Raw genomic sequence first — 26,939 nt, 5'->3', positions numbered from 1 at the left:
CAGTATTTCAATTCAACTTCCACTCTCATCATTAACTTGATTGCTGTGAATAAGCTGCAGGAGTTTGCATTTTCAAGGGTCCTTCTCAGTTGCTTGAACTCAAGAGGCAGATACACAACTATTGTTTTTTAAGTGGTATCAAATGGTCCAAAGGAAATAGAATGAGACAGAACACACATAAGTAGATAAAGTAAAATGTTGTGTGTAGAATCCCAAGGTTTTCAAATAGCAGTCTGGACGTCTGGCTTTTGGAATCTTTATTCCACACCACTGTCACAGTAAGTCTCCCAGAAATGCAGCAAAACTGCTGGTCACATGCACTCATGTGTCCTAAGTGCCCTGGGAATATCTTTTTTTAAAAAAATTTTTCCATGCAATGCAACATGCCTATTTCCAAATATCGAGGTACCCTACATAACACAGACGAAACAGAGGTGATCACCACTTTCAGAAGAGATAACCTCACTGTGCATCAGAATGCCTGGAAAACCCAGGACAGAAGGTCCCTCAAATGATGGTGCTCTGGTCACAGCAACAGCACAAAAGAGAGTTCCCCATTCGTTCTTGACCCCATTCTCTCTTCACACCAACAGAGATTTACTGAGAACCAACTATGTCCAACATTTCTGACAGGAATATACATCTATGAAGAACAGTGTTTCATAGCCTCATAGGGTAGGTTACACCATTATATAAATAGCTATCAATGCAAGGTAGACAATGATAAGGATCATAAAAATACACCTTGCTAAAGTTCAAAAGAAAAGGGCTAGAATTCATCTGGAAGGAACAGAGAGGGCTATGTGGAAAAGTGGCATTTAAACCAGACTTTGAAGAGTGAATAGGGTGTGTTTGCATAGACACCAGAGAAAGACATTGCAGAAGTAATAGTGTGAGTCATCTAAGCACAGACAATGAATAGTGTTTGGCCCAGTCCTCATTGCAGTATTTGAAATAGATGAGCTTAACACAGGGATAGAAAGCATGCTTGAGAATGGGCGGGGAATTACCTCAAAGAGTGGGGTAAGGTGTTGGGTTTATTTCTGTATGAAATAGAAAGACTCTGGTATTGTTTGAGCAGAAAAACGCCAAAGCTGTATTTTGCAATAATTGATCTGAAAACGGAATATAGAATTCATTTATAAGAGTGTGGGTGATAGTGGGGGTGTGTGGCGTGATGGCTACTATTAAAAGTCCAGAATGAAGATAATGACAGGCTACTCTAAAGTAATGATGGAAGAAATGGCAGGGATAAAACATTTGGGAGGACAATTTTAGAGATAGAATTGGCAGGAAATAGCCACTGATTGGCTGCCAGACTAATTATCCCAAAGAAGAGCTCTGACCTTGCCATTCAACTATACAAAAACCTTCAGCAATTTCACATTATTGAGAGAACAAAGTCATAAACTTATCTCATAAAGACTATTGTAAGTATGACACTCATGATCTCCATGACCTACACTTCAGTACACTCTACCTGTACTCCACCTACGCTTCAGTACACTCTACCTCTACTCCACCTACGCTTCAGTACACTCTACCTCTACTCCACCTACGCTTCAGTACACTCTACCTGTACTCCACCTACGCTTCAGTACACTCTACCTCTACTCCACCTACGCTTCAGTACACTCTACCTGTGCTCCACCTACGCTTCAGTACACTCTACCTGTGCTCCACCTACGCTTCAGTACACTCTACCTGTGCTCCACCTACGCTTCAGTACACTCTACCTGTGCTCCACCTACGCTTCAGTACACTCTACCTGTGCTCCACCTACGCTTCAGTACACTCTACCTGTGCTCCACCTACGCTTCAGTACACTCTACCTGTGCTCCACCTACGCTTCAGTACACTCTACCTGTGCTCCACCTACGCTTCAGTACACTCTACCTGTGCTCCACCTACGCTTCAGTACACTCTACCTGTGCTCCACCTACGCTTCAGTACACTCTACCTGTGCTCCACCTACGCTTCAGTACACTCTACCTGTGCTCCACCTACGCTTCAGTACACTCTACCTGTGCTCCACCTACGCTTCAGTACACTCTACCTGTGCTCCACCTACGCTTCAGTACACTCTACCTGTGCTCCACCTATGCTTCAGTACACTCTACCTGTGCTCCACCTACGCTTCAGTATACTGTATCTATACTCCACCCATGTTTCAGTACACTCTACCTGTACTCCTCCTATGCTTCAGTATACTGTATCTATACTCCACCCATGTTTCAGTACACTCTATCTATACCTTACCTACACTTCAGTATACTCTCTCTATATTCCACCTATGCTTCAGTATACTCTATCTATACTCCACCCATGTTTCAGTACACTCTATCTATACCTTACCTACACTTCAGTATACTCTCTCTATATTCCACCTATGCTTCAGTATACTCTATCTATACTCCACCCATGTTTCAGTACACTCTATGTATACTCCACCGATACTTCATGTACACTTCAGTACACTCTACCTATACTCCACCTACGCTTCAGTACACTCTACCTATACTCCACCTACACTTCAGTATACTACCTAGGCTCCATCTATGCCTCAGTATACTCTATACTCCACCTATGCTTCATCTACACTTCAGTACACTCTACCTATACTCCACTTACACTTCAGTACACTCTACCTATACTTTACCTATGCTTCAGCACATCCTACCCATACTCCACCTACAGTTCACTATAATCTACCTGTACTTCACCTACGCTTCAGTACACTCTACCTATACTCCACCTACGCTTCAGTACACTCTATCTATACTCCACCTATGCTTCAGTACACTCTACCTATACCTTGCCTACACTTCAGTACATTCTATGCATACTCCACCTACACTTCACTATACTCTACCTATACTTCACCTACACTTCAGTATATTGTACCCATACTCCACCTATACTTCACTATGATCTACCTATACTTCACTTACACTTCAGTATACTTTACCTATATTCCACCTATGCTTTAGTTGATATACTCTATCTATACTCCAACTATGCTTCAGTACACTCTACATATACCTTGCCTACACTTCAGTACATTCTACCCATACTCCACCTACACTTCACTATACTATTCCTATACTTCACCTACACTTCAGTACACTCTACCTGTATCTTACCTACTCTTTAGTATACTCTATATCTTACCTACACTTCACTGTATTCTACTTACACTCTACCTACACTTCAGTACACTCTACCCACACTTCAGTACACTCTACCCATACCTTCAGTACATTGTATCCCTACTTCACCTACACTTTACTATATTCTACCTATACTCCAGCTATACTTCAGTACATTCGACCTATATCCCACCTACACTTCAGCATATTCTATCTATACTCTCCCTGCGCTTCAGGATACTCTACCTGTACCCCACCTATACTTCAGTACATTCTCTCCTTACTCCACCTACACTTTATTATATTCTACCTATACTTCACCTACACTTCAGTACACTGTACCTATACTACCTCTGTCCTTCAGTACATTCTATGTAGACCTCACCTACACATTACTTTTTTCTACCTGTACTCCATCTACACTTCAGTGTACTCTACTCATACTCCACCCACTTCAGTATACTCTAACCGTACTCTAACCATACTCTGCCTACACTTCAGCATACTCTATCCATACTTCACCTACACTTAGGTATACTCTACCCATACTCCACCTGCACTTCAGTACATTCTATGCCACCTAAACTTTACTGTTCTCTATCTATACTCCATCTACACTTTAGTATACTCTACCTGTACTCCACCTACACTTCAGTATACTCTATCTATACTCTATCTACACTTCAGTATACTCTATTCTCCATCTACACTTCAGTATACTCTATTCTCCATCTACACTTCAGTATACTCTGTCTATACTCCACTTACACTTTAGTATACCCTATCTGTGCTTCATCTGCACTTCAGTATACTCTACATAGACTCCACCTACACTTTACTGTTCTCTACCTATACTCCATCTACACTTTAGCACACTCTACTCATACTCCACTTACACTTCATTATACTCTACCTGTACTCCACCTACACTTCAGTATACTTTATCTATACTCCACCTACACTTCAGTGTACTCTATCATCTACACTCCACCTACACTTTGATATACTCTACCCATACTCCACCTGCACTTCAGTACATTCTACTTCACCTAAACTTTACTCTTCTCTACCTATACTCCATCTACACTTCAGTATACTCTATCTATACTCTACACACACTTCAGTATACTGTGTCTATACTCCACCTACACTTTAGTATACCCTATCTATGCTCCACCTGCACTTCAGCATACTTTATATAGACTCCACCTATGCTTTACTGTTCTCTACCTATACTCCACCTACGCTTTGGCACACTCTACCCATACTCCACTTACACTTCAGTATACTCTATCTATACTCCACCTACACTTCGGTATACTCTATGTATACTCCACCTACACATTGATATACTGTACCCATACTCCACTCACACTTCAATATACTCTCTACTTTACCAGCACATTAGTACACTGTACATAGACTCCACCTACACTTTTCTGTTCTCTACCTATACTCCACTTACACTTTAGTACACTCTATCTATATTCCACTTACACTTCAGTTTACTTTATCTATACTCCACCTACACTTCAGTATACTTCATCTATACTCCACCTACACTTCAGTATGCTTTATCTATACTCCACCTACACTTCAGTATGCTTTATCTATACTCCACCTACACTTCAGTATACTCTATCTATACTCCACCTGTACATTGGTATACTGTAACCATACTCCAGTTACACTTCAGCATCCTGTACCTATACTTCACTGGCACATCAGAACACTCTATGTAGACTCCACCTACACTTTTCTGTTCTTTATCTATACTCCACTTATACTTTAGTACACTCTACCCATACTTCACTTACACTTCAGTATACTCTATCTAAACTCCACCTACACTTCAGTATACTTTATCTATACTCCACCTACACTTCAGTACACTATACTACTCTCTACTACATCTCTATTGATGCTCTGTTGTCTCATCAAAAACTTCCTCTAAATCATTCCCTAGAGAAGCCATGTGTATTCTCTTCTATGAGCTTTTGTACTGTAATTAGCTTCTAGAACCCTACGTTTTCTTCAAAGATTATTTTAAACAATACCTTTTATATGTTATCCCCACTCCAGTCTGGCTTGACATTGTGTCTCCCTCCTTTCAGAAAATTTTAACACTTAACGTATATTTACCACTTCTATCAAAGTCCAAACTATTATACAGTTATCTGTAAATTTGTCTTTCCTTCCCTGTTGGTCTATAAAATATCTAAGACCCATGGGCAGTTGTGACTCATTTTCTTATAATCCCTAGCATCTAACAAGGTAAAGAGTTGGTTGAAAAAATGAATGAAAGAAAAATTCCATAAATATCTTTCAGCAGAAAGAGGGCTCACAACAACATTCCTTTACCCAACTATCCAACCAAAGAAAATATAAAACAAATAAACAAATAGAAAAATGAAGAATTATTCTGCTTCATGGATCTGTGACTGCATTTCCCCAATTGGGTCAACCCTGAAGTGTTGGCATTTGATACTGTACCCATTCCCCACACCCCAAGGTCCCAGCTGTTGCTTGTGGTCCCTCCAGACCCCGGATCTGAACACAGCCAAGGATTTGATTTCAAAACTATAAATGACTTGTAAGAAACTTAAAGGTTTGATAACCAAGACCACATAAGAGTCAGAAAAGGAGGCTGATGTCAAATCCAAGCTGACAATGCCTGATAATGAAGACACGAACCATGTTGTACCTTCCTCCAGACCAAATCACACAGATGTGTGTGTCCAACTTGGATATTCTATGCTGATGTATCTAGACAAGGATGCGGCTGAGTGGCCTGGATCAGGCTACTGCTCTGCCTTATCTGATAAACATTCTCCAGTTCTCCTTATCAAACTTGGAAAGAGATCACGAGATGTGAGATGCACAATAATGTTGGTCTCAGATGGTATATAAGCTGAGAGCCCCAGAGCTACCTTCCTGTAATTAAATGAAGCACTGGAGGCTGTGATCTAAAGAATGAGAATGATCTCCTCTGTTACATGACTTTGGGGGGCACCATTCAGGTTAGCGTCAGTGTGAACAGGAGTGTCGTGCATGCTTGGAGAGAAGGTCGGTCCTCCCCCCCATCTCTCTTCTCAAGCTATGGCTGGCTCTTGGACAGATGTACATTGCTGCAAGATAGGGGAGCAGGAACAAATAAGGGAGCATGCGAGGCCTCTGTTCCCACCCACACCAGGCCCTTGTTTTACCCCAAAACCTTGTATACTTGGCCTACGGTAACTTGAAACAGTCATTTCAGTTGTCTGGAACATAAATGAGGAAGTGTGCACTGGCTTCAATGTATTAACAAGTTATGCACAAACAGTTTGGGATTCCAAATACATTTCCTTGCCACATTTAGGTCCTCCACCTACCTCACAGAGTGCAAATGAATCATAACACTCAATGACAAGCACTGTAGGTCACACTGTGTGTGCAGCAATGCTGCTGTTGGGGAAACAAGCCTAGATTTGTGGGTGACAGTGAGGAGAGACTGCAGTTGTAGACTTTACACAACACCTCTAGCTACTGGGGTTTGGAAAGGGGACTTGTGGAAAGGAGAACAAAGTCGCCTGTGTGATGCTCCTCATGCTCCCTTGGCCAGCCCTCCCCATTCTGTTCCGCTTATGTTTGGTACCAGACAGTTCACCTCCCTTCCCAGTGTCTCTGTCTTTGGCTTCTGATGAGGTTGTTTCTTTTCCTTAGTGACTGAGAAACAGAAGCACAATTTATTCTCTATCTCTTACTTTCTCTTTCACCTGCATGCACTTCTATGGCCCAGGGTAGTGGCTCATGACTGTAATCCTAGCACTTTGAGAGGCCGAGGCAGGTGGATTGCTCGAGCTTAGGAGTTCAAGACCAGCCTGGGCAACATGGTGAAACTCCATCTCTACAAAACAAATTCAAAAATTCGCCAGGTGGGGTGACATGCACCTGCAGTCCCAGCTACTCAGGACGCTGAGGTGGGAGGATTACTTGAACGTGGGAGGAAGAGCTTGCAGTGAGCTGTGATTGCACCATGGCACTCCAGCCTGGGTGACAGAGTGAGAAAAAAAAAGAATATAACACTTCTGAGGTTTACTAAGTATTTTCATCACTAGTAGCTTTTTTGACAGTTTCATTCTATGCTTTCTACCCCATTCCCACTCTTCTTATGTTTGGATCCCATGGAGATAGAGACAAAGTCGGCATTAGGCTAACCAAGGACAGAGGAGAACATATTCATTGCTGCATCAAGGACATTTCACTCAGAAGAGGTGGTAGAAGACTATTGTAAGCTGGGGTGTGGAGAAATGGGAAGAAAGGGGGGTTCTGGCCAGAGGAAGCAGAGAGGAAGAACAGCAGGCTGTCACAGAGAGAGAGGAATGTGTCTTTGGCTACTTGGCGAATTAGCTGATGGTTGAGTGGCTATTGTTTGAAGAATGAGTGAAGCAGAGAATTCACAAATTGTCAGTGTCCTGGGCAGAGGAGAAGAAGAAAAGAATGAAAATAGCAATGAACTTAGAGCTGAAGAAATTACAATTTGTGTTCTTTTCAGAATATGTATGACTTAAGGATTCATATCGTGTATTCACTACCTTCAATACATCAATTAAAACAGGGTGAAAGAAGGAGCTTTTTCTCCATGTCCTTGGCATAGTAATAGCATCTTTATAAAAAGCAAAGCTGATAAAATTCAGTACATTGCTTTCTGAAGATCTCAGCTGATAAAAAAAAAAAAACTTGGAAAATCAAGTGCAATCAGCGGTTCACTGGCCCTTAAAATGTGCTGTCTCCACTACCGGTTGTCTTAACCCATGCTCAGAGGTGGATATAGCAAGGGCTTCAGGAGTCAGTCTCTGGAGAGGAACTGGGGCTCAGTAGAGATAATGCCTGGTTAATTTAAGTGGGATCTGAAAGCACATAACAAATCTCACATTCTGAATAGCCTTTACTTAGTTTGAAATTAGTTTAAAATACCTGTTTTTTTTTTAATGGAAGTGGTATAAGGAAGAAGATAGAACATTTCTCTTCAAAGACTCAATATAGGGAAAGACCCTATTTGATATCACACAGGAAATGGGGGATGAATTCACTACTGTAGTAAAGTGCCAAGGGTGTGGCTATATACTATATACTAATAATACTGTCTTGGTCTTCTCCTAAAAAATTTAAGTAAAATATGATTTATACTCTTACTTTTAGAGATACTATACATTCTGCAAGTCATGTTTAAATTTGATCTTAGTCTAGAAGCATGAGCTCTTACTAAATCCAAAGCCATGTTGAAACCTGAATTAAATAGCTTATCTCCATACACAAGTTTATAAATAACGCTGGGGCCCAACCCTCACTCTAGTTTAGAGACCATTATATGTTTATTTTTCTAACGTACCTCTCTCTGTGAAGAAGAAAGAAAAAAGTTCTTATTTGGACATAGTGGTTTTCATAGCAAAGGAGAAATAACTATTCTCATTATTTTCTTAAATGTTTTTAGCTGTTTTATGACAATTCTTATAGCTATTTTTGCATACCACAAGATCAAGTAACTCTTTAATCATCTTGTAAATCATTCAATAAGAAACAAAACTCCACCAACCAATAAACTTCCAGACTGTCATATGTTTAGATCATAGAATGAAATGATATGCATTTTTGGAAACTTTTTAAAAAGCAAACCATTAATAGTTTTCCAAATGAAATTACCTGCCATATATATTTATGTATAACTCCCCCCCATGTCACTGTGAATCATATACAAATCATAGGTAGTATAACAGAATGAATACTTAATTACACACTATCAAATATCATTAAATAATAACCATTCAGAACACTACATCTATTTGCCACACACACCATGTTCATAGTAATATAGAAGGGCTGGTCCTTTTTCCTCATGTATCCAAATTAAACTGGTTTTCAGGGCTCATCCCAGATTCCGCATGTTCACCAGCTCTAGTGGCCACTGGCCGTGACAAATGGCTTGCCCTTCTGTGATTTCTTTTTTTAAAATTTAATTTAATTTAATTTTAAGTTCTGGGATACATGTGCAGGACGTGCAGATTTGTTACATAGATAAACATGTGCCATGATGGTTTGTTGAACATATCAACCCATCACCTAAGTATTAAGCTCCACATGCATTAGCTATTTATCACAATGTTCTCCCTCCCTCAAGACAATCCTTAGCAAAAAGAACAAAGCTGGAAGTATCATGCTACCCAACTTCAAACTATACTACAAGGCAACAGTAGTGAAAACAGTATGGTACTGGTACAAAAACAGACACATAGAGCAATGGAACAGAATAGAGATCTCAGAAATAAGACTGCACATCTACAACCATCTGATCTTCAACAAACCTGACAAAAACAAGCAATGGAGAAAGGATTCCCTACTTAGTAAATGGTGCTAGGAAAACTGGCTAGCCATATGCAGAAAATTGAAACTGGACCCCTTGCTTACATCTTATTCAAAAATTAACTCAATATGGATTAAAGACTTAAATGTAAAGCTTCTCTGTGCTTTCTATCTCAGGGACACTTCAGAGACTCACGTGGGGAACTCCAGAGCACACAGCACTTTTCTGTTAGTGTGTCAATTGTCCCTGAAAACTTTTGGGGGGATTGTTGATATTATAACCTTTTCTCTGGTTATGTCTTGGGTCCTCAGCTGGATTTTCAGTTCTTAAAGGCAAGGACTATGCCTTACACTGGCTTAAGATTTCCACCTACAGACATTCAGTAAATAAGTGTTTGGTCTATCGAAAATCATTGTTGGCAGCCAAAGTAAGCATTAAATAGAGGATGTAGAAAATCATCAATATATTATCTGTCTATGAAAAGCCTTGTATTGGGGGTTTGGTTTCTTAAATAGTATGTATCCTAGATAGCCTGAACTCTTTAATGAATATGTTTACTTATTTTATGATTATGAAGATTATAGTGGTGCCTACAGCAATCCTGTAGATTTTTGTGGGCTTTATGTGATGTAACCCATAAGGAAAGCACTCAATTTACTGTACCTGCTAAGTATTAGCAATTGTTATTATTGTTTTCAGGGTGCCTTCCTGATAGTCTGTTTTTATTAGTTTCTCAATATAATTTATCAGCAGTTTGAATTTGTAGATGAGAGTATGGGTCCTTGGCACTTAACATTACTCATTTTATAATCTTTCAAAAGTATGAGTTTTCTAGTTGGTCTATGTTTACAACATCTCACTCTAAGTAAGAATTGGAAATAGCCAAATTGTATGTGTTAAGCATATTTCTATTGCCTGTACATTTTTTACTGTTTTTAATTTCAAATGGATAAAAATGTTTCTTCTGTATTTGTTTTCTTTGCAGCCCCATTCATTCTACACAGTTACCTTTCTTTTATTACACCTCTCCATTTATTTTCATATGAGAAGCATTTCCCAATACTTAGAGAAAAGTTCCACATGTAGAAATGTGCACTTTTGAAATAGTGGATTGCTTTGTTAAATAAAACATATCTGTGTTTGAATTTTCCCAATGGAGCCTCCTTGGTAACAGTGACCTGGAAAGTCTACTTTGACTCAGATCAGGAGTCTGAGATTCAGGTGTGGAGAGAGACCACTGCCCAACCTCGACATGAGCTTGATTTCTCAGACTCCTTTCCTTTTCCCACTGTGGGCCTGATGTTCTTCTCTATTTCGCTGGGATATTTTGGGGACAATATTCAGGCCCACTCTTTTGAGTTGGTGAGAACATGCCATCGGCTACCATGGTAAAAACCTAGTGTTTATTTGTACCCACGAGTTCTTGCTTGTCATTTTGGGTGCCTTCTGCTCTAGGAGACCAGAAGTAGGACATGGATTGTATAATAGATTTTAGCTGCTAAAAATGCATTCCTGCTTAACCTGTGCATACCCTAAATACTGCTTTTAAAAAGAAAGGTAAGACATAAAGACGATGGGGCTGTTTCCTTAAGTATTATGCCAAGCCATATTAATGGCATATATCTCCCTGGCCTACATCATGAGAAGTTAGGAAGACTCACGTAGTCACCAGAGTGGTTCGAGAGAAACCAAGTAGTAACTGCAGAGCTGCCACGGCACATACGTTTCTGTGAATTGTCAGGGCAACCCACCACCTACAGCTGGCATTATTTGTGTAAAGTAAGATAAAATTCTGGTTACAAAATGTATAAAATTAATAGAGAAAATAACTTAAGGGAAAGTTAGGTTTCAGTTACGTGTCTGAGTGTCACATGGTCCAGTGATTTTTCTTTTCTTTTATTTATTTATTTCTTTTTTGAGACAGAGTCTCGCTCTGTCACCCAGGATGGAGTGCAGTGGTGTGATCTCAGCTTACTGCAACCTCTGCCTCCCGGGTTCCAGCGATTCTCCTGCCTCAGCCTCCCGAGTAGCTGGGACTACAGGCATCCACTACCACGCCCGGCCAAATTTTTTTTATTTTTTTTTTGGATTTTTAGTAGAGACGGAGTTTAACCGTGTTAGCCAGGATGGCCTCGATCTCTTGACCTCGTGATCCACCCATCTTGGCCTCCCAAAGTGCTGAGGTTACAGGTGTGAGCCACCACGCCCAGCCAGTCCAGTGATTTTTCTGGATGACCATGAAACATTTGATGAGATGAATTTCATGTCAACCTGCCTGACCTTGGTAGTCCCAGATTAGACTCATCAATCAAGAAATAGCACCTACTCTAAATACTCAGGTTCCTGGTGCTGGGTTTTCATTTGCACGTCTCTGCAAAATGGTGACAAACAAGGGGCCCGTCGGTGTGGCCCTGCTGATAGCATGACGCCCACTGTTACACAGCAATGCCTTTGAAATTGCTGTCCATGTGATGATGTCAAACACGCAGTCAGCAAGCGTTAGAACTGGGACTCCCTCACTTTAAACAAGGACACTGAGAGGCAGAAAGCTCCAATCATTTGTTTCAAGTCATCTTCGAATTCTGTGGAGAGCTGACCTAGGAGGAAGGTCTTCCCAACGCAGGGCTCCTTCACAGGGACTTTATGTCATTGTCTAGGTTGACTATGGGTGGAAAATCTCACTTAGAAAATTAAAAAAGATAAAAAATAAAAATAAAAAATGAAAAAATGTTTAATATTACGTAAAAATATCCTGCTGGAGAGTAATGGAAAAATAAAGTTTCCCTGTGTTATGGGTCATTTTTAATATTTTGGAGAGTTAGTCAGAAACTTATAGCACATGTGCAACCTAGCTGATATAACCATACCAGGCAGAGTAAAGTCTTTCTGACTCTTGGAAGAGACCAAAATAATCAGTAAAAGGATTTTGTAATCATCCTCCTGACCATGCCCTTAGTTAAAAATCTAGGAGCAGGTGCCAAGAGGGACTCTAATGTAAGCCAAAAAATTGGAGGTCATGGTGGTATAAGGGCCCAAGCCACATGCTCCCCAGTCAAAGGAGGAAGGGAAAGAGACTCGATCTTGTTGGAGGAAGGACGAGATGTGTGAAAATCATTTACTGATTTTTTATTGATAGAGGCCGTTTTTGCAATGCTGACTGCCCAATCAGCAAGCCTCACACTTCAGTTATGCCTTTGAGGCTAAAATACATGATTCAATTTGCACATGTTGGATTTTGAAAATGTAAAGCATGAAATTTACACTATCATTGACTCTACTACTCCTTACACAACTTCTGCATCTAATCCTTGGAATGTTGATATTTAACATTTGGAATATGTATCATAGGCTTAGTGTATTTTCTAACTAATTCCACATTTAATATACATATATTGAAATGTTAGGTAATAAAAATGAGATGTTACCTGTTGTCTCACAAATTTGCCTTTCCACTCTTACTAACCCCTAGGATCAGATACTGTTTTGATCATTAACTTTAAAACTAGATGAACAGGTGGCTTTGCCCATTTGTAAACAGGTGTGTTAACTTGTCCCTGGAGAGCAGATACATCATTTCTTGGCTGACACTATGGGTGTGGGTCTCTTAGGAAAAAGGATTGTTTTTGAGCTAATATAATCCCAGGAACAGCATATTAGCTAAAAAAACACTTGGGCAGCAAAACTATCTCCATTCTTGTTCTCAGGACTATGAAAAGAATTGCAAAACATCTTGGAAGATTCAGAATACAAATTCAGTGGAAAATTTCACATGTTAATTCAGTACCAAATGTGCCACATTAAACAAAGGACGGGTAAGAAATTGATCTGAAATTTATCTGAGCAAATTATTAAGATTTTATTTCCTATTATATACAAGAACCTAGCATCAACCAACCCTTCTCACTTTATATAATCTCAGAATTCCATTTTTAAGCAAAGACATGTGGCTTTTTGATGCCTGAGCTACTTAAATTTCCATGCTCTGAGAGACTATAAAATGCTAATTCTAACCTAACTTGTCTTTTACCGGGTGTAATGGCAAAATTCTTAATTCTAAATAGGCAGGTATATGCAATCAGGTCTGACTCAAGGGAAATGTGGCAAATAGTCACTGGAATTGTCTGAAATACATGACCAGTTTCTAATTTGAATTCTCCTCTCCTCCTTGTTTTGATGTTTCTGCAGCCAATGGTGAGCCGGTGGATAACCAGGTTGGCCTCCCCTTTCAGCTGTCTGCACTTTGGCAGGACTGCTTATGTCACAGAGAAGGCAGAGACAAGCGAATATGACACAGGGGATCTTCCTGTTTGCTTGGAAGGTTGGCCCTCAGTCAATAACCTAGGGCTTCACCATGCCAAATCCAAAATGTTCTGTTGTTGATCTCTGGTATCAACAGCTCAGAAACTGCAAAACAGACCCCTGACAGTTACCAACACCTTCCTCCAAACAGCATTCTGTTTACTGTTTCATGTATTCTCAGGTAAGCAAAGGCTTGCTGCGATTGTAACTCTGCATAATGGAAGGGGACAGGGAACATGTACTTAGAAACCATGATGGATGAGGGCTAACTATCCAGAACTTCCAACAATGTGTAACTCTTGATTTTGTAAGAAGTCAATACACTGAAATCATACATGCCGTTGAATAGAGAATATGGTGATACAATGCCATGCTGTTGAGTGCTGAGTTTTGGAATGGTCACCTGGATTCCTGAAGTACTGATTACCCATGAAAGGGGCCTCAAGCTTCACTCAACTCTTCTTCTTAAGTCATTAGAATGCTTTAATCTATTTCAAAATGCATTCAAGAAATGTAAACCTGGAAGTATTTATGATTACCCTTTATCAGAAATATGCATATATATATATATATGCACACACACACACACACACACACACACAAAAGTACACACATTACCTGACTTTCTGTGGGGCAGAAATTTGTTACTCAGTTCTATCTCATTTGGCTCTGCACATAGTAGGTACTCAATATATGCACATTGTATTAATTATTCAGTTACGGCACTAAGAGGGAAGGGAGGTGCTGACCTTAAGGAGTCTCGCCTTTTGTCTTCAGCATTGACTTTGATATTTTCTTTCTAGAAGAGGACAGTGAGGAGAGCCCCTGCCTGCCCACCATTGTTGCTAACTCCAGCTTGTCTGTCACTGAAAACTTTAAAATGCAGAATCTAAAAATAATTAATATATGTGCAAGTAGGTTCAGAGGGAAGGAGAACAAAAGGGAGAACTGCTACCCCAGCGGCTGGAAAGTCCCACTGGGGTGCAGACATAGTCCCCTGATCTTGAGAACTGAGTGTCTTCCCAGAGTGATGTGTAAAAGCCCCAGAGCCTCTGCCCTGGGGATGAGGGTCTTGGTGTTGGCAGTGTGTCAAGCCTCATCCATGGCTGTCTTTTTCCTACTTTCTTTAGTATGCTTGGTCTTGCGAAAGTGCTCATACAATAACAGGATGAGAGGGATGGACAGGGTTAAATTCGTAACATGGTGCTCATTCACACCACATTAGCCATAGGAACACTGCAATTAGGCATAAAATTTTATTTCTGTGAAATATACTCTAAGTCCTACAAAAAAAAAAAAAGCCAGTAAAGAAAGGAATTTCCCTTGGGGGGTGGGGGAGACAAGCAAAAACCAGTTACTCTTGAAGAGAAACAGCACAACACTGTTAGAACAACTACCATCATTGACACCAGCCTACAGGATGTGAGGCCAAAAACAGGTTTGAATACAGAAAATACAAGTCATTATGCCTTATCCTATTGATCACTGAAAAATCAGAACCACTGAATAATACACCTAGTTTCTAAATTTCCAAGTTATTTCTAAGTACGAGTGGTCTCTGTCTCATGAAGGAAGTCAGCAAGTCCATCTGTAGGAAAGGCTGGTTCAGAGGAAGCCACAATCAGCTGCCATTAGCACATACAGCAGAACAGTTTCATTCTTGCCATCCCTTATAATCATTTCCCCCTCGCTCCTGCAACTGGTGATGAGCAACGCTTTCCACGACCCAGACAACAAACAGCTGGATGGATGCCAGGAGACCATACATCCGTGGTCTACCATGCCCTTTTTAATCAACTTCCTAATTAAAAAATGCCATGCTGGCATGAGGTATGAAGGGAGTAGGCTTGGAATATATTTTACAAAATAGCATCTCCTAATCCTGGGGTTGTTGAAAATCTGTGTTCTTACAGATGTTGATGAGTTTTTCTGGTGCAGAGATAGAATCAATTTGCTTGTGCCTGGCCCTCAAGACGTATTAAATTTATCCTGGAGGAAACTAGATTCTGAAAAGCTCTTGCCCAGATGCATTAGGGCAGGTGGGAGTTTCAGAGAAGCACAGGGTCCACCGGCAGATGCGGCACTGATTTCCTAATGTTCACAATCTACCAGACAGCTCCAGAGCAGACTCGGTTTGATGGCTCTCTATGGGGTGCCCTGCAGACTCGCTTATTTCTACAACCAGTCTGGCTAGCATTGTTTCATGGTGACAATGCTCTGTGCTTTCAGCTTCTGTTCAGATGGCACAGGCTGGTGGAATACATGCACCAGGGAGGGGAGGTTGGGCCAAATTTAAAGTCAGCCCCTAAGAATGGTCCATTGCTTTTAGGGTTCAGTGGCGTGCTAGCCCCTAGAGTCGAGAGGTGATGCCGACTTTTGAAAAACCATTCTGTTGAGGGCCATTAAAACACACTATGCATTTAGGTTGAGATAACGGCATGAAGGCACCACTCAGAACAGTGTTTGAGCTAGAAATCCTATAATGAAAATCTTTGTCAATGTACTAAAAAAAAAGACCCCCATAAATTATTAATTCATGAGTTGTTTGATTTAGAGTCCTAAACCTGACATTCCACACTTGAAAATTTCTCAAGCAAATGCCCAATATCCTTGAGGTAATTTTCTTTAAAGAAATTGGAGTGTTCTATGTAAACAGTCAGACTTCAGTGAAAAGCAGTCAGTATGTAATATTGAGTACTAAAGTTCTTTCAACTATATTAATGAGCGCACAGATGCATCTAAAGCAGGTTTACATGGCACACATACTAACCCCATGTCTCAGCTGTTGTCAGCTTACACACATTTTCACACTGGCATGTAAAAAATACACATATGCACGCACTCACAAAATCATGGAAGACAGGAATTATAGTACTCCTAAGAGTGTAAAAATACACCACAGTACTGATTTTAAAGGGAATAGAGTCAAATAACCTTTTGAATAAAAAATATTTACCTGTTTTTTTTTTCTTTCACAATCAGTGGAAACCCCACCAAAGCAATGCCCTCTACGGCTTCGTGGAGCAGAGCAGGCCCACTGAGACAGCAGACGCCCCACACTGACCAGTGTTGCCTACACAGGGCACTTAAGTCAAAGAGGGCTTCATCTTTGGACTAATATTTTGGAATCACATCAATTGATTAAAAATTTTGCCATGAAAGGCTGCTTTTCTTTCCCAAGTTGACACTCAACCTTAGAGTCCAACTAAACAGGGAAAAATTCCCTTAGAAATCACCTTTTCAGACAGGTGCACATCACCCTGTTTCAGTCCTGGGACCTTTCATTGTCTTTGCCCGCGAGCCTGCTCCACAGCCTGAGAACAAATGTGACAGAGAGTGGCACGCGGGGCTCCGTGGAGTGGAGACTAATATGACACAGTTTTGACCCTAAAAAAAAAAAAAAAAGCTGGGCTCCACCTTTGAAGGCAGCCAGGCACAAAGAGCATCGTGGAAAAGGGGCTTTCAGGGATCTCTGCATAGAAATGCACAAGGTGAGGTTAAAAAGTAAGTGCTGATATTTTGCCCCAAGAAAGTTATAAACCACCATCATAAAGCTAAAAGCAGCTATATTAATCATATAAAGCTTGGTTCAACTCTAAAATGAAATGTAGCAATGAGAAAATAATGGAACTATGACTTTATGACTTTTCTCTAGGTAAGATTTCATGAATCTGCTTGAAAACAATTTGATATTTAAAACTGCTTGAGTTAAATTTTTAAAAACTCAATTTTTTCCTCATTCTAGTTTACCAGCAAATTTAAAAATGAAATAGAAAAAGAAATGTGTCTGTGTGTATAAACACACACACATTGAAAAAACAATAGATAATTTACCTATTATGCAGAAAAAGCTCCATGTGAGTACCAAGAAACTTGCAGGATGAGAGGGAAAATGATCAAAAGCAAGTTTCAGCAGCTTCACATGAAGGGTTAATATGTTTTTAAATATCTTGTGTTTGAGGTTTAGATTCATTAAGAGTGGTCTCTTTCTTTTTTGAAAAGATATATTTTTTTAAACAGAAAATTTTTCCCCTCCCCCCAAAAGTTGTATTTTCTGTCAAATATTCACTGTTATTGTTTAAAGCAGTTAAAGTAAAGCAACTCTTTAGAAAAAAAGCTTAAAATAAAAACAAAATAAAATCAAGTGATCTAAAATATTCAGGAATCTATAAAAAGACAGTTAAAGAATAACAATTTCTACTTGAGTTCTACCTAAAAAGCAGGTGAAATAATTAGGTCAGTTAAAATGAAAAACCTTGCCTTTTAGGGAGAATAGGAATTATTAAAACAGGATAGAACTATTTATTAGTGAATTCCTACCATGGAAGTATATTCAACTAAATATTAAAACACCCATATTGCAATAGTACAGTCACAGAATTATATAAGAAATGTGTCACTGATGACAATAGAAAATTAGGATTCCAGCAGGCTCTTTATTCTTACTTCTCAACTCAGAAGACTGATTTGCAAAAATGATCTCCATTTTTCTGAAAAGAACTGAGAGTATCACTGTGTGCTAATTTCTACATTTCCTAGTTGTAGATTCTACAGATCAATAGAAACTTCAGTTCAATTTTCACAATCTCCAGTAAGTTGCTGGTTAAATTAGCTAAAATCATCTTCCAGCTAGGAAAAATACATACTAGTCAAAACTAATTATGTCTGGGCTTTAATTGAAACAACATTTGCTAATTTTGCTGGTCTCGATGCACGGTTTCAGAAAATATTAATTAAACACATTGAATAATGGCTGCTGTAAGTTTCTAAAAACAGTCATCTCTAAACACTTAATTTCCACTTCAGACACATGCACACGAAGACGGATCAAGCCGCTACCCCAAACCAGCAGCAAATGACTATTCTTTTGTTACTGACCATCAGGAGTTGAACTTTGCTCCACTTTGGGAAGCGGAACAAACGCTCTGGAGAAGACAGGGAGCACAGGATATATTTACCTGGAGGGGATATCAAAGAGCAGCCTCAAGACTTGCAAAACAAAGTCGTCCCAATGAATTATCTGTGCCTGCAGCCGCACTTGGCACCTTCGGCTAAGCCAGCGTCTGACAAGCAGTTGTTCCCACGGCAGCCACCCCTGCCTTCCATCTTAGGGACTCACCCAGAAAATTCTCCAACCTGCTCCACGACTACAAAACTCTTCTAATGCTTTTGAACGCCCACCATTTGTTCTCCATTCATCCAATCAACTTTCCACTGCACATCTTCTCTCTCTACCGGCGCCCAGGCAAGGGGCCACTTCTCATCTGTATGCTAATTATTTTGCCACATGGACAAAAGTAATAATGCTTTCAGACAGGAAACTAACAGGCCTGAAGTCGAAGATGGAAATTAATAAGTTGACACCACTAAACGACAGGGAAGACGGGCATGCGTACAGCGCTCTGCCGGGAGGGTGAAGTGCAGCCTCCATCAAAAGGCAGCAGACAGACAGCGCCGGGCTGCGAGTCCCGCCTGTGCTGCATGCATCAGGCTCAGGCTCCCTTAGAGACCACATCGCTGCAGCAGAAGAGCCTCGGAAGCATCCTGCTGACTTACCCTGTCTCAGGCTGCCTCCTTGAAGCAACACAAAACATATCCACTTCCCCAAATCCTAAGGTGGGAGGGAACTTCACTGCTGATCTAGATAATTTTCAAGCTACAGCTGTGCATTAAACCAGTAATTTCTAACCTTCCTGTGTATCGAGCTTGCAACAGAGTCAGACACGAGTGGAGATGTGTGCTGTATGCTGCTTGCCTTGTACCCACAGGCCCCTAAATCTCTAGAGCAGAATGTGTATCATGAGCAGTGCTGTATTTAATGTAATAGATGAGAACTGTAAATACCGGAGTCAGGCTGTTAGCAGCTACCAGCTAGGCAATATATCTAAAAATATCTCCCCTATCATTGATGTTATGGTAAATTCATGCTGTGGCCAAAGAAACCTCACAGAAGTGAGCTGAACCTACAGTATTTTAGATGACATTGCTGGTTAACATCCAAGCAAAACAAAAAGAGGTTCCAAAACCTGTCACTTCTTAAAATAAAAGAATGGTGACACAAGAGTTAACTCTAACTGATTCTTAAAATCTTTTTCGGGTTGCCAACCTCACTATATTATTCTGTTTCAGTATGAGCTTCTTGTATCATTTTCTTTCAAAACAAAAGATATGAAAGTATTTGTCTAAGAAAGTTAAAACATTTTTCACCTTTTATTATTTTTTGAAGAAAAAAATATAGAAAAAGTTTTCTTTGAAAAGACAAGACCTAATAAGGTTTTTAAAATAACTAAGTGAACATAGATACCTGATGTTCATTAGCATTTTTTTCTGGCTTAAAAAAGTGCTGATTTTATAAATGGCTTCTTGAGTCAAGCCATAGATGTTTTACTCTGGTGGTGACTATACCGTTTCACTCTGCAAACCTCTCTTCTATAACACTCACCGCTATGAAAGGCTACATTAAATCATAAAGGCTACTTTAGCACCTCCCACCCTCGCCCCTGGAAACTAGCCTTGAATACACAGACTCATGTTTAACAACAACTCCGGGCAGCATGCAGACATAGCGGTGCCCACAATGGCATTACGCTGAAGGATAAGCTCTTTTGAGAGAGGGTCCATTGTTGGCGTGTTCACACGCCAAACCAAGAGACTTTAGGAAGTGTTGTGTATGCAATCAAATGAGAGCTGGAGATAGGCAGGCAGGTGGAGAAACAACTATTTTTGAAGTACTTAAGAGAAGAACGGGGAGCTGCAACCACCAGGCAAATTAAAAAAAAAAATTCCTATGTAACCTTTACAATAAAAGGAAAGAGGTACCTTTCTGTGGAAGAGCTGGTGGCCATCAAGCCAAATCCTGTTCCGCAGTCTGCTTCTCACCCACGCAGGGCTCTGTCTGCCGTGGAGAGACCATCGCACGTGCTGGTCACAGTTCCCTCTGTATTTCCATTCCATTCACCCCTACCCTCTGGTGCCTGCACTCCACCAGCCCACTATCCACAGTGAGTGAGAGTCGAGAGCAGAACAGCATGAGGGAGCAGCCACTGCAGGCTTTCCACAGAGCACAGCTCTGACTGTGGTTTCCGTGGGGAGACTGGCAGAGAAGCCCCAAGTTACCAGGAACACCCTCTCCCAGCTCTCAGAGGTAATTCCTCTGAAGGCAGAGCTCTTCCCTGATGTGTTGGGACCAGACTTACTGGTTACTATAGAGGCTTCAATTCCCTTCCCATCGAGCCCTGCTAGACACCACTGCAGTCTGAAAGCAAGGAAAGCTTTAAGAGAATGTCCTGTACCATTCCATCTCCTCACAACACAATACTTCTTACACTGAGACTAAAATATCCCCCCCCCCCAACTTTTCCAATAATCACCACGTGGGGAGCAGAGATTATTTTAAAAGAGGTATATGGTAGGAAAATTTTCCTAGCAGAACAGCCTAATACAGCAATGCTTATCACTCTTTCTCTATCTAATAAATAAGCATTCATGCATTCTTTCTAGTTTTATAACACCTGGCTTACATTTTCTCTGCCATCTCTGATTGCTTCTACAGATACCCTGAGGACTCATTATGATGTCAAAGCCAAAAACACTTCCATTGTGGAAACATGCATAGAAAAATCATTGTGTATGCTTGAACAATGCAGGTGTGAAAGAAACACAGAGAGAAGAGAGGGTGGCAAAACAGACAAACGGGGACCAAGTTAAAGAGAGAGAGGGCAGAAGAGACAGAAAGGAAAGTGGAAAGAAAGAGAAGAGACAAGACACAAAGATATTACAAACTGAACCACATTGCATTGAAATAGCCTACTGATGGAAAAAATGGATAGCTGTTGCCTTTAAATAATCTAATATCAGAAAAAATCGTACAATAAAATACTATAAAAGTAGAATATTTGTATTATTTCATATGAGTTATGGTCACTATAGGCAATATTTTAAATATGGGGGTGGTATGCCAATTTAAAATATCTTTTTCATACCAGCAACCATATGTAGATATAACATTGCCCTCAACCACACACACACAAACACAAACCTACATCTATTTTCTTCTTCAAGTTTGTGGTATCTTTTGTTTTCAGTTTAGTTTGGAAGAAATGCAGATCAATGTCAGGTGTTGTGTTGTGGTACAGAATACAGTATGATGAAACTTAGCTTGGTGAAAAATATGTTATTTGCAAGTTTTTGTTCAAGTTTATCCTCAGTTACTCCTTTCTAAAGAATACTACACAACTTTTCAAATAAAAAAGAAGATATTCAAAAAAAGAACTCTTAAAAACTTGAAAATAGGAAAATGCATACTATCATTGCGATCAAATTATGCTATGGAGTAATTTGATTATAAAAATTTAGCAAAACTGTAGATCTCTCTTTCTGAGTCTACCATTCATTTGCCTCCTGAACAGAGTTCTGGTGAGACTTTGCATCAAGGTAGACTTCCTGGCAAAGGACAACATGCATTGGAAACACTGGTTATTGATTGAAAATTATAGCCCTGGTCTAAAAGGGACACCCAGCCAGACCAAACTATAAGTGCAGGGCAGAGTGGTCGTTATCGAACAGCATCTGACTAGTCCCTCTAATTCCACTGAGGCGTTTTTTTTAATATAAAATATTTAAGGGTAAATAAACCTTTAAGTTGTTTGAAGTTAAAATGTATCCACTAAAATATATAACAAGTAAACAAAGTCTTTCAGGTTGTATATTATGTATTTCTAAAATAATATCTCTCCCTCAAATTAAATTGGCTTACAGGTAGAGTTGGAAATCTAGTTTATGCATGTGACTTTGAAAACATTATTTACTTGACAAATTAATTTTTCACAGAGAAGTAATTGGCTTTTAAAAATTATACATGTAAAGTATTTATAAAAGCAGCTGAACAAATAATCAGATTATTAACTCAATATTTTTAATTTTAAGTATAATTGTAACAAATAGAAAAACTTTACAAATCTTTGAAATTGCATAATCACTTATTTCTTTTCCCTAATCTATTAAACACTGACACAGAAAGCAGACAGAAAACATCAGACAGTGAAATAATTGGGTATATTAAAGAGTAAGGTACAAAATAGAAACATTTTCAAGAGAGTAAAAAATAAATAAATAAATTAGGTGAAAAACATAACAGGGACAGTGAAAACAGCATATTAAAGAAGTCTCATTCTCTGAAACTATCCGCATAGTCCTAAGGTCATGCTTTGACAGCCTTTATAACCCTGAAGAAGACTATGTACTCATATTCCTTTAAGAATTTTTGTACACCACTCATATGTGGCCACAAATTATTAGCCCTTTACCTTGATCTCAGCTTCTAACACAAATTTGTGAAATTGGCATAAGTTCTGCTGTTGGATGCAAGTTGAACTCAAGAGAAGTTGAAATTTGTGTGACATGCATACTTTCTGCCTTACTGTGACACCAGATAGTCCTGGTGCATCTTTTCAAAGATGAATTTTATTAATAATTACATGTATTTGGATAAAATTTTCCAGTTGAAAAGTAATAATGTTTACAATTTTCCAACCCACAACTACACATATATACAAGTAATTTTTAACATATTGATATGTTTGAATATTTGGAAATAGAGTAAAATATGTGTATAATGGCAGATGCAAAGTCTTTACTAAATAAAAATCTTCAAGCATAGATATCTTTGCTGCCACCATCTTCAAAATATCCAAATGTGACCATGAAGTCTTCTCCTACTTCTACCTCAACTAGCACAATCATTAAGGTGATGAAAGTGAGCCATTTTCACATTGCCAATAAACTAGGAGGAAGTTAGTCACTGTTGAATGCAATCGCTATCAGCTGCGGACAGCTCCTGGTGCTGAAAGGGAAGGCACAGAAGCCTGCTCACAATAGCTCACTCCACCAGCCTTTGAAAAATCACAGCAAAACTGAATGAGGTGGCAAGTGCTCAGCCTGAATAGCACTGTCTACAGAACAATGGCAGCCAACTCTAAATCCTACTATAATCACATTAATGAGATTAATCAGTGAATTAGCAGCAGTCAAATGTCAGGGAGGCAAGGAAGAATCCAACCAAGATTGGTAATTAACTTTTTGGGGGTGGGGGTGGGGAGGAGAGAAAAATCAATTGTGCTATCTCATAGGTTTTTTTAGATGTTGACAATTTTGATTCACAAATCTGAAGACTATATGTACAGATCAAAAGGCAAAAACATAATCCTTCATATTATAATATAGATCCAGATCTCATATTACTGATTCTTATAGTCCTCTGAGAAAGCTGATGTCACTTTAAATAATCTTCATAATCTATCAGAATTTTATTGTTTTAAATTCTTTAAATTCACAATTAATATTTAAAGTAAACTTATTTCTCTGAAAAATCAAGCTAAAATATAAAGAAATATGGCTGATTAAAAGCAGAAGGATTATATAACAACTGTTATTGCTTATGAAAAGTGTATGATAGTATGGTAAGAGTTTTCAAAGTGCAATCAAGTAAAGTACCATCACACACACACATCAGTAGTGGTCTATGTTAGTTAATAAAGAAAATTTATCACTCAAGTATAACTTTAAGGAGACTTTTAAGCAATTGACTTACTGCATTTGAGGTGATAGAATCATACATGTTCTTTTAGGTCAATCAGAAAAAACAAACTTCCTTTTTTTCTGGAATGTTTCTTTTGGTAGCATTTATAACTTACAATCAACTCTTGGGATTCAAAGTTCTTGAGAGGTGAAAACTTATAGGAATGCAATGCTGTTTTTTTTTGAAAAGGAATATTGTATAAAACACTTTTCTTTTTAAAATAATTACATTTTTATCTGTATGGGAGACATGACTTTATTATTTTTAAAGCTACATGACACTTAATGAAGTTGAACAATTAGGTCTTTCTAGACCCTCATATGCCTGTAAGGGTGGTTTTGGGATGCTTTGGTCTATGATGTTAATTTTGTTTAGTAGAAAATATAAACATTTGAACAAAAAGGCTCTTATATAAAATGTTTTTACTCTAAGTAACTTAGAAATTATTTAGCTTATATAGCTTTGATGGTACAAGAAATTGTCATGGTTAATACTAAATTCAAAATCTGTTCTCTATATTTTATATAGCTAATTTTCATATAAATATTTACATATATATTTTTGCTTTATTCAGATCTATCTTAAAACTAAAGTGTAGAGTTTAAACTTTTAGTTTATTAATTTAGGTGTTACAAAAAGACACATTTCTGTTATAAATAACATTTTGTTTCACTATTATGAACTTCAAACATTTAAGTTAAATTTAAAAATCTTTATTTGAGTTTCTCCACTTCAACAATATAAATCAACTTTCTTCTTACCATTAGGTAAATTCATCCAAAATATCTAACATTTTAATTGCCTTTGCATAAAATGATGTGCTTCATTTGTAATGTAAAGTAATCCAGTAAAGTCTCTGGGAAGTTTTTGTTTCAGTATCCTCTTATCCTCCAAGCACCATACATACACCGCGTTTTGTTTTTGTTTCTTTTTTTCTTAATAAACAACATCACAGTTAAGTCATGCAACCTAATACCCATTTTAGTTTAAAGACAGATTTTTTGTGGATTACAAAGCCTCCAGTCCAGGAACATTTCAGCTACCAGCCATGCTATAAAAATAACTTTAAAAAGGAGCAGACAATGGAATAGCAGCCTCAGCCCTTGAGCTACGGTAAAACACATCCTGCTCACTAAGTTCCCCCAAAAATTAACCTAACGAACATCACGTACCTCACAATGACCACAACCGCTCACAAGCGAAAGACAAGTTCAATTTTGGTAACTGTGCTGGCTCAAAATACACAGACAGGGAAGAAAACCCTGTTCCACCACAAGTTTGAAAGGATGATGAGACATGGCATGCCACCGAGACGCAGAAAAGGTGGCTTTTTGTCTTCAGTGAATATGGATATCATAACCCATAGTCCAAGGAATGAAAAAATTAAAATGCACCCACCAACAATGAGCAAAAAACCAGGGGGGCTTCAAGAAGACTGCAGGGAAAAGCTCTCTCACTGTTTAGTGTGCAGTAGCTTAGGGAAAAAAAAATGTCGCCCGGGCAGGAATGACAAATGCAGCGCGATAGGCTCGCAGGCCTCAGGGATCTGTTTGACTTCCACACACCCCCATGCACACGCTCCCACTCATCCTCTCCTAGGCTTTTTTTTTTTTTCCACATTTTTTTTCACAAGCTCCAAATCCCCGGCATATGACCTTCTGTTAAATAGATAAAAAAAAAATTGCTTATCAGTCATGCAAATGAGGCTGAATTCATTTTCCACAACAGATGGCCTCATAGATAATGATGATGGAAGAGAGAAAATTGAATGTCTCTCACAAGGTGGCCATGGCAACCGAGAGCAGAATAATATCAATAATAAACTCACTGCATAATAAGGTTGTCAGTCCTACAAATCAAAGTCTCCAGCTAAATCAGGTATACCACCCCAGCTAGTTACCAGGTAAATAGTACACACACACACACACACACACACACACACACACACACTTCCACAGAGTGGCTTGAAATCTTTCATGGTCACTGTAAAATGTGTACGTGTGTGTGTGTGTGTGTGTGTGTGTTGGTGGCAGGAAGGGGTTGGGGGAGAGAATAGTTGGATAATGAAATGACAATGTGACTTTTTTCTTTTCTTTTCCTGTCATTATGTTTTCTGCAATAGACTCGGTTTCATGCAGGACCTTCTAACTAGCCATATTGAAATCGGGATGTGGTGCTGAAGGCTTTCTCTCCTCCCTCTGCCTCCGCGCTCTCACTCTGATGTGCTGCATTGATGCAATAGCAGCTCGCCTCAGGCTTCCACCTTGGCTCCCGGGGGGACATCCTGCAAAATGAATCAGCAGCCATCCTGAGCAGGCTGATTAAAATGAAAATGGCAAGGCACATGTCTGGGCGGAACTGGAGCTCAGCTTTGCTGCTTGTCTGGCAAGCATGCTCAATATAGCTCTTGCTAATAATGGCTTACTGCCTTTCATTTTTTAAAAAGGTATCACCCTTTTTCCCCTTTACTGACTGGTGTTGTCGTGTGTGTGTGTGTGTGTGTGTGTGTGTGTGTGTGTGGTGTGTGCATGTATGTGTGCGTGCGTGTCGTGGGGGGAAACAAGAATGGATGGTT

The 26,939-nt window shown here is 39.3% G+C and overlaps 1 protein-coding gene across 12 annotated transcripts in view; it reads right to left on the bottom strand.

Annotated features, from left to right (window-relative positions):
• The window catches only part of MYT1L (myelin transcription factor 1 like), a 545,798-nt gene extending 519,922 nt beyond the window's left edge, over nucleotides 1-25,876 (bottom strand). For 4 of the 12 annotated variants that reach the window (XM_054475542.2, XM_054475556.2, XM_063649009.1 and 1 more), the window contains exon 1: nucleotides 25,537-25,876. The gene's annotated coding sequence lies outside the window, so the exon portion shown is untranslated. The other 8 variants (XM_054475548.2, XM_054475553.2, XM_063649011.1 and 5 more) reach the window with 6 other exon arrangements.
• Between the last annotated feature and the right edge of the window lie 1,063 nt (nucleotides 25,877-26,939).

This window comes from Pongo pygmaeus, chromosome 12 (genome assembly GCF_028885625.2).
Source record: "Pongo pygmaeus isolate AG05252 chromosome 12, NHGRI_mPonPyg2-v2.0_pri, whole genome shotgun sequence".
Taxonomy (NCBI): domain Eukaryota; kingdom Metazoa; phylum Chordata; class Mammalia; order Primates; family Hominidae; genus Pongo; species Pongo pygmaeus.
The sequence above is the reverse complement of the archived record's forward strand: the minus strand, read 5'-3'. Positions and strand labels throughout refer to the sequence as shown.